Source organism: Babylonia areolata, chromosome 27 (genome assembly GCF_041734735.1).
Source record: "Babylonia areolata isolate BAREFJ2019XMU chromosome 27, ASM4173473v1, whole genome shotgun sequence".
NCBI lineage: Eukaryota > Metazoa > Mollusca > Gastropoda > Neogastropoda > Buccinidae > Babylonia > Babylonia areolata.
The window spans coordinates 38,246,731-38,256,468 of record NC_134902.1 but is presented as its reverse complement, the minus strand read 5'-3'; the positions used below and the strand labels follow the sequence as shown (position 1 = coordinate 38,256,468).

At 40.7% G+C, this 9,738-nt stretch overlaps 1 long non-coding RNA gene across 1 annotated transcript; it reads left to right on the top strand.

Moving 5' to 3' along the window:
* Positions 1-37: 37 nt before the first annotated feature.
* LOC143301196 (uncharacterized) lies at positions 38-3,467 on the top strand. Its single transcript, XR_013057741.1, has 2 exons — positions 38-2,859; positions 2,901-3,467. It is a non-coding gene; the product is annotated as an uncharacterized LOC143301196 (long non-coding RNA).
* The last annotated feature ends 6,271 nt before the right edge of the window (positions 3,468-9,738 follow it).

Sequence of the window (9,738 nt, the reverse complement as noted above, 5' to 3'; positions counted from 1 at the left end):
CCTTGAGCTACTGATACTGATACTGTTGTTGGTTGGTTTGGGTTTTTTTTCTATTTCAGTGGGTTACGAAATAGTCGTTTCATTTTAATATCATCAGGAAGTGATGGTTGTTTTCAGTGTTACTTTCATCATGGTTAGTGCTGTTTGGTGGGATGTCAGATATATTATGGTCTGGTTTGACATCTTCATTCTTCATGGAATGGTGCAGCATCAAGTTCTAGCAGCTCCTCTGAGTGTGTGTGTGTGTGTCTGTGTACATGCCACATAGCATCAAGTTCTAGCAGCTCCTCTGAGTGTGTGTGTGTGTCTGTGTACATGCCACATAGCATCAAGTTCTAGCAGCTCCTCTGAGTGTGTGTGTGTGTCTGTGTACATGCCACATAGCATCAAGTTCTAGCAGCTCCTCTGAGTGAGTGTGTGTGTGTCTGTATACATGCCACATAGCATCAAGTTCTAGCAGCTCCTCTGAGTGTGTGTGTGTGTGTCTGTGTACATGCCACATAGCATCAAGTTCTAGCAGCTCCTCTGAGTGAGTGTGTGTGTGTCTGTATACATGCCACATAGCATCAAGTTCTAGCAGCTCCTCTGAGTGTGTGTGTGTGTCTGTGTACATGCCACATAGCATCAAGTTCTAGCAGCTCCTCTGTGTGTGTGTGTGTCTGTGTACATGCCACATAGCATCAAGTTCTAGCAGCTCCTCTGAGTGTGTGTGGCTGTGTACATGCCACATAGCATCAAGTTCTAGCAGCTCCTCTGAGTGTGTGTGTGTGTGTCTGTGTACATGCCACATAGCATCAAGTTCTAGCAGCTCCTCTGAGTGTGTGTGTGTGTCTGTGTACATGCCACATAGCATCAAGTTCTAGCAGCTCCTCTGAGTGTGTGTGTGTGTCTGTGTACATGCCACATAGCATCAAGTTCTAGCAGCTCCTCTGTGTGAGTGTGTGTGTGTGTCTGTGTACATGGCACATACTCAGTGTTCAACTGTCTCCTGATACTGATCATATGACCTCAGTGTGCCTGAATAGTTGCTAGAAGAACTGCTGGTTTTTTGTTGTTGTTGTTTTTTTTTTTGGGGGGGGGGGGAGAGCATGTTTAAGGTTTTATTCTGTGTTGTGCATTGCCACAGATGATTCATCATTACTGTATGGGATGTATCAACCTGCCTACCTGTGCGATTCTTGCATATTTTGTGCACAGTTTTTGGGTTTTTTTTTATCATGCACAGTGATACGGTACAATACAATTCCAATAATTTATTAATCCCTCCAAGGGGAAATGTTTCTTTCTGCTCAAACACACATCAAGAATTGCATCAACACATTCATGTGCACATACAGGCATTAACACTCTCACTGTAATAGGCAACAGTCAATTAAAAAGGTATATATCTGCCCCACACACTCAAAAAAAAAGGGGGGGGGCAGGGGGGGGGGTCTCAGTATGGTGTGATTCTAAAAAGTCTGATGATGATTGAGTGTTGATGGTGAACAGGTTATTTTGAAGAACTGACCTGAATGTATTGACTGTGAGCATGTGTTGTTCAGAGACGCCAACTATCACGATTTCACCCTTTTTTTTTCTTCTTTTATTTTTTTGCTGCCCCATCATCTGCACCGTTTCAGTGGCATTGCTCCCACGCCACTCATTTAGATTCCAGGGATGTGAGACTTTAACATATCACAAGTTGGTGTATGATCGGCTGTTTATGTGAGCACCACAGGTGCAAGAAACATTACTGACATATTTTGTCTTAAAACAATTCATTTTCCATCTGCAGATTAGGGAAATGATTTGCCTCTTATGAATATCTTTATGGTAATGTTTTCCCATGAAACCATACATTTTCTGTATATTCTTATGTAACTCTGAGTTACCAGTGTGTTTTTCTTCAAGCTGAAATTTTGACCATTGGACTTTTTCTACCATGGTGTAACATTCCTGTAGTGAAAGCGAAACATTTAAATCTAACTCCTTCATGGAACTTCTAGCTCCTTTTTTAGCCAAAATGTCAACTTTTTCATTATAGTAAAAACCGCAATGAGAAGGAATCCAGCAAAAGGTTATGTAAGAGCCTCTTAGAGTTCGTGAATCAAATGGTTGATTTCAATAATGAGTTCATACCTAACCATTCGTGCTTGTCTGTGTGGATGTGCCCTTTCTGGAGGTGTGTGTTTTGTGCCGTTTTGATGTCAGGCAGTTGCTAAGTTAGGCAATCATGTGTACAACCCTTTGTCTTGCTGTTTGTTCTTTTTACATATTGTTGTTTTTGTGGGTTTGCTGTTGTTGTTTATGTGAATGCCTCTATGCTAATGCATCGAATTTCATATTTAAAACAAAAATATTTCAGTAATTCCTGGGTGATATTGAACTCCCAAGTTTTTTATATTCTGTATTTTTATATCTTCTGATTCAGGTTGTGTTTAACGAGTAATGGGTTTGTAAAATGCTAAAGTCATTAACATTTTTTGTAATCAACACGCTGCTTTTTATGAATGTTTTATTCTTATAATGTATCAAAATTTACACATGTACAGGACATCATATGTGCAGTATTTGCATAAATGGCCATGAGGTATGCATTAGAGAAGGTACAATTATATAGAGAGAGAGAGACACACACACATACACACAGTAGCAGTCTGTGGATGCCTTAGTAGTATATTTGATTGTGAATGCCATATTAGTACAACTGGTTGTGAATTCCTTATAAGTAGTTTTGGCTGTGAATGCTTTATTACTAATAATCAGTATGTTTGGTTTTGAATGCCTTATTATTAGGTTTGGTTGTGAATGCCTTATTATTAGGTTTGGTTGTGAATGCCTTATTATTAGGTTTGGTTGTGAATGCCTTGTTAGCAGGTTTGGTTGTGAATGTTTGGTTGTGAATGCCTTATTATTAGGTTTGGTTGTGAATGCCTTGGTACATAATTTTTCAGGCCCTTAGGGTCTTTACTGATCAACCAAGGTCCATATACTCAAGTGAGGTTGTGAAATGAGAATCCTGAATTTTGAGTCATGTACCCATCTACTTCATTGGTCAGCATCAGAGGCATGACCCAGGTTTAGGTTCAAGAATCTGACTGCACTTGTGGCTTAGTTTTTTCTCTTCTAGCAGTGTGTGCAGGATTGATGCTGACAGTGTTTTCAGCCCTGATATATAGATGGCCATGTGTAGTCAGCTGGACTGTCAGCGGCAGTGATTAATGAATGGTTCATACTTTGTTGTCAGGATAACAGGGCAGCGTTTGTTTTAGGTTATCGTTGAGTTAACTGTGTTGTTTTGTGATTGGCAGATGCAGATGTTCTGTGCAGCAGAGAATTGAATTTTTTCAACCATATGACTGCTGCAGCTTGGTGAAATGAAATCAGTGTGTGAATCTGAAGTGCAAGAACCACGACGTGCCATTTGGAGTGGTGTGGCTGGTGTTAGTTCCGTAGTGCCGTCCCGAGACGAAGGAAGTGTGAATGGTGACCGATAGTCTGACCTGTAGCTTCAGTCGTATCTCCATCAACAGCCCTTCAGTGCCAAGCACTCTCAGCATCGGAGGGGTTAAAAGGGAATTACTGATTCAGGAACTTAGGTATTGTGTGTGCTGTGAAACAGGGCATTTTTAGGTACTGGGTGTATTCCTTGTGATGATCAGTAGTTGATAGCAATCAACAGATGTTTGTGTGAGTAGGAAAATACAGTGATCAGTGCTTTCTACTGGACAGTTTTACATGTGAGTTTGTTTTGGGGTAGGGGGTGGGGGTTCTAATGCTTGTGTATAATGCAAGCAGTTAACATGGTGCATTAATTTGTGTTTACAATACATATCATGTTAACCTGTTGATCAAGTTTTTGTATAAAATATAAAAAAAATATTTGTTACTTGTTTCATTCATGTTTTCATTTTCATTATTCTGTATACTGTTGATGTTTCATGTACATTTTCTTCTTTCTGCGGCGTCTCCCTGGTTGCCTGGCTGGCATTCCCTTGCTGTGCTCTTCTGGCTTGGTCCCCACACTGCCACAGTCCTTCCTCAACAACACACGCTGCAGCCAAGTGCTTAACCCTTTCACCGCCAAGCTCACATTTATGCACAGGCGTGGTAGAGGACCCATGTCACTGAAAGGTGACCATTCATTGGTCTGTTATCTATGAACCTACTGCTCTTAATGCTCAGTGGTATGATAGGCCATGTTTCCTATACATCGCAGAGGGAATCCCCAGCTATTCTTAGCCACTGTCTTTTCTGTGTTTATACCACAAGGGAATTGTGTACTCTAATTTGACTGGCGGTGAAAGGGTTAAAGCCTTGCACTTTCAGTCTGAAGATTCTGGGTTCAAACCCAGTGCCAGTCATGACACATGGTGGCGGGTTCAGGGTGGGGATCTTTCACATCTCCCAGGTCCACAGATCTGCAGACCTGCTAGTGCCTGAACCCCCTTTATGATCACATGCACCTTCACTTTAGTTTCAGTTTCAGTAGCTGAAGGAGGCGTCGCTGCGTTCAGACAAATCCATATACGCTACACCACATCTGCCAAGCAGCAGATGCCTGACAGCAGCGTAACCAAACACTCTTTGTCAGGCCTTGAGAAAAAAATTTTTTTTTTTTTTTAATTATAAAAATAATTCATTAATTAATAAATAATAATAATAATATAATTAATAAATAAATAATGATGAAAATAAAATAAATAAATAGATAAATTTTTAAAAATTAAAAAAACAACGATAAATAAAAGATCCCTTTAAAGATCCCTTAACCCATTGTCAGCATTCTGAGAGTTACAGAAACAAAAGCACACCCAACATGGATACAGTCGAACAAAGTATTGCTGCCTGCACAACATGGTAAAAAAAAAAGAAAAGAAAAAACGGTTAAACACAATAAAAACCCTCTCGCACATGAAGTGAATCTGGATGTTACAGCCCACAAATGCAGAGAAAGAATGCAAACACAAAAAACATACTTTTTTTCTCTTTTTTTTTTTTTTCAAAGATATGTACAGCATGAACTTGTCTGGTCTCACAACGGCATGCACGCACGCACACACACATACACATGAGAACAGGAAAAAAATGAAGGGAAATAAAAAGACATTTAAATTAGCATGTTCTGTATTCAACACCATTCATTTTAATACAAACACGTTTAATAGATTCAAGTGACGTAATGTGGCCAATTCCAGCATTTTGCAGGTCAGTAGAAAATCAAAGTGAGGTAAATAGTTCAGAAATCAAGTGTGTAAAATGTTGAGGGTTTTTTTTTTACATGTAATGTGAAATGGAAGGAAAGCAAAAGATGCCATTCAGAAATTGAGTGCTTGAAATACCTGTGCTTTTCAAAACAGCAGAAGAGTATTAAAGCGGGAATGTGATTCAAAATGCAGTTGTTTTTTAAAATACACCTCGCAAGAAACAAAAGACTGATGCAGTTTATGAATGAGACAAACACAATGAAATTCTTGCACCTTTTGAAGGAATGAGATTCAAGATATCTCCCACAAAGAAAGAGAAAAGTGTGGAAGACTTCAAAGTACAGGGCTAGTAATTCCCTGATACTTTTCAGTTGTCCTCAGGAACAATTAGCGAAGTTCTTGCCTTCCATTGGTTCTCAAGGAGGTGTCAGTGCATTCAGACAAATCCATATACGCTACACCACATCTGCAAGGCGGATGCCTGACCAGCAGCATAACTCAACGCGTCTTGTCAGGCCTTGAGTGCATGCAGTGGAGTGATGGCCTAGAGGTAACACATCCGCCTAGGAAGCAAGAGAATCTGAGCACACTGGTTCGAATCATGGTTCAGCCGCCGATATTTTCTCCCCCTCCACTAGACCTTAAGTGGTGGTCTGGACGCTAATCATTCAGATGAGACGATAAACCGATGTCCCGTGTGCAGCATGCACTTAGCGCACGTAAAAGAACCCACGGCAACAAAAGGGTTGTTCCTGGCAAAATTGTTGAAAAATCCACTTTGATAGGAAAAACAAATAAAACTACACGCAGGAAAAAATACAAAAAAAATGGGTGGCGCTGTAGTATAGCGACGCGCTCTCCCTGGGGAGAGCAGCCCGAATTTCACACAGAGAAATCTGTTGTGATAAAAAGAAATACAAAAAAAATATATATATCTTTGTGTACCCATCAGACTGGATTTCTTCTGCTGAATTTTGCCAGAGGACAACACTCGTTGCCATGGGTTCTTTATCAGTGCGCCAAGCACATGCTGCACACGGGACCTCGGTACATCATCTCATCCGAAAGACTGGACGCTCAGTTTGATTTTCCAGTCAAACTTGAGAGAAAGGGTGAGAGCAGGATTCGAACCCAGACTCATGGACACTGCGTTGGCAGATAAGTGTCTTAATTCTATGGAGATGTAGTTTAATAGTGCATGTACCCATAGTTTTACTGTGACGGGCAAATATGTACATATTTGAAAAATTCAACACACTTTCACACAGAGACAAAGACATACAAATTATATATCACTAGGAAGTTTACCATCTCTTCCTTTAACATTTAAAACAGTTTTCTCATTAAATGCTGCTAAATATTTTTTTTAATATTTTAAATTATGTCACTAAATACTGAAAAACACAAAAAAATTGAAAAATAGGTACACTGTACCCAGCAGGCATGTCATATCCATCAGCTAATCCACAAGGCAGCATAAGATGATTTTCTCACACAGTAACGTTCCCTGATTCTCATGAATCAGTTTGAAGTCAAATGTTGCACAACAAACTGTTAAAAAAAATAAAATAGAAAATCACAAGACTTGTTGGTTATGTAAAGATCGACCTCTCACCCAGCCCAGGAAAGTCTAGAAAAAAAAAAGCCAAGGTCAAGAGGAAATAACTCAGTTTTTCCTAGACTGGTCCCTCAAGACAGCCTGATTAGTTTCCCTTTAATTGAACACTGCTGAGTGTTTGGGAAAAAAAATTCCGCGATCCGTCGTATCCAACACTACGACATATCATTCTGAGCAGGCAGAGCACTGGCGCCAAAGCGCCGGCACATCTCCAAAGAGTTTACCATTCTGTCACCTTCCTCCCTTCATTAGTAAAAAGACAAAGTAACTACTGTCAGAGTATGGGAGCTGATACAGCTAAAAGGGGGGGGGGGGGGGGGGAGTGCGGAGGGTCAACGCTGAAGCAGCCTGTTCAGTCACCCTCCCTTCCACTCACACAGTCAGGCACTGGTTGCCCCATAGACAGGTGGAGACTGCATTTCCACCTGTCTGCCTAAAGGTTTAGCTGTCCCCAACAGTCGGACAGTTGAGCTGTGTATCTGACATGTACCAAATAAACCGGGAAAGAAGAAAGGAACTTTTCAACAACAACAACAAATCAAGTGCAAGCAAGAGAACAACAACAAAATCACACCTGCTTTTGCATCCCAGTCTCTGGAGTCCCGGCATACTAGAATAGTTCATGATATGGATACATATTCACATTAGCAGTACAACATAATTTACCAAACAATAATACTCTTACAACATGTATAAAACAATACACTTACTGTAATTATGTTCACAGCCACATAATATTGTTTAACACATTAGTATAATACATTCAAACATTATGTACAAAATATAAGCAGCCGTACAATTTTCTTTGCAACACGTTGTACAGTCATACAACTTTCTTTACAAGTACAAAGCCATACAACTTTCTTTACAAAACATGTTCATGAAGCAACTCACAACTCCAGGTTACCGCTTGTTTTGGCAGTCATGTGACCAGCTGGACAATTGGTTACGCGATGACCCCTGACCCACAACTGAAACCGTGTTGAGAGAGAGACGCTTAACCCTTGGCTGCTGCTGAAGAGTGTACTCATCAGTGAGGGGCTGTCACCTCACTGATACAGAATCATCAATGAGGGGCTGTTACCTCACTGATACAGTATCATCAATGAGGGGCTGTCACCTCACTGATACAGTATCATCAATGAGGGGCTGTCACCTCACTGATACAGTATCGTCAATGAGGGGCTGTCACCTCACTGATACAGTATCATCAATGAGGGGCTGTCACCTCACTGATACAGTATCATCAATGAGGGGCTGTCACCTCACTGATACAGTATCATCAATGAGGGACTGTCACCTCACTGATACAGTATCATCAATGAGGGGCTGTCACCTCACTGATACAGTATCATCAATGAGGGACTGTCACCTCACTGATACAGTATCATCAATGAGGGGCTGTCACCTCACTGATACAGTATCATCAATGAGGGACTGTCACGTCACTGATACAGAATCATCAATGAGGGGCTGTCACCTCACTGATACAGTATCATCAATGAGGGACTGTCACCTCACTGATACAGAATCATCAATGAGGGGCTGTCACCTCACTGATACAGTATCATCTGTGAGGGGCTGTCACCTCACTGATACAGTATCATCAATGAGGGGCTGTCACCTCACTGATACAGTATCATCAATGAGGGGCTGTCACCTCACTGATACAGTATCATCTGTGAGGGGCTGTCACCTCACTGATATACAGAGCTTGCAGGTCACCACGTCAGTCACAAGGACCTTTCATCGCTTGCAGAGCAAGAAGTAGGTCATGACAACCACCATATTTGGCTTCTCTGAGTTCACACTGCCTTTGTTCGGAAAACTTTTCAGCAGAGTTTATAACTGGACCAATTCGAATACGTAATGGCAGATATATGACAAGAAACATGCTCAAAGTAAACATAGAAGACTAAAGCAAATAATGGGCGTAATTATAAAACTAAATACATCTTGTAAACTTGCCAAAATAGTCAACAAAAATAGTCAAAATCCTTTCATCAGGACAGCGATTTCCACAGTGAAATTTTAACCTTTCGGTGACCTGGAAAAAAAAAAGGAAATGGAGACGCCCATGCACACGCAGTTCTCGCTAAAAATAATCGGGAGAACCTCCATGAAAAATCTGACAATAGTGGGTCTGCACACCCCTCCCTACTGTTTGGATTTCCTTCTCTTGGAATGATACATTTACCTTTGTTTCAGCAAAATCCGTTACATCATCGAAATGAACACAAAAAGCAAAAAAGCAAAGTGAGAGCTGTATCATCAATGGTTTCTCCAGTCAATGGGAAATCATTTACAGCTTAGTCTTTTGTGAAGGACTATGATTCTCAAACTAGGAGGCAAAATTGCACTGGCTCTTAGTGCTGCAGCCTTGGGGGCTAGTTGCCTTTGGGAACCATCCCAACGCCAACTGTCCTAAAACCCTCTTGGCTGAGAGAGTGGGGATGTAACTTGGGCAAGACACTCTCCACTATAATCAAATTCTAGCCCAAACAGTCGGAACAGCAGTTGCCTCCTCTGCTATTCTGATGGTCATAGTCGGACACGACTGACAATCATATATATATACAGAAATGTGGTCAAGGGGTGATTGCTGTACTTCCAGTTCGCATTTCATCGTAGCTCACACAGTTACTATGCCAACTTTCATTTGATGGACTCTGAACCTGGGCTCCCTCCATCAGTTCAAGGCTTCAGTGTTCTTAAAAAAAACATGATATATACATATACATATATATACCATTATGAATATTATTATTGTTTATAGTCTAGCTGACCACACAGGATCACATCAGGACTGCCCAACTAGTGTTCAACAGTGTTAAACACAAAACTGTAACATCGATAAGAAATCAAAATCATTAAGATAAACCGACAAAACACAGTTCATGATGCATTATCTTAACCATTTAGCTCCTTAGG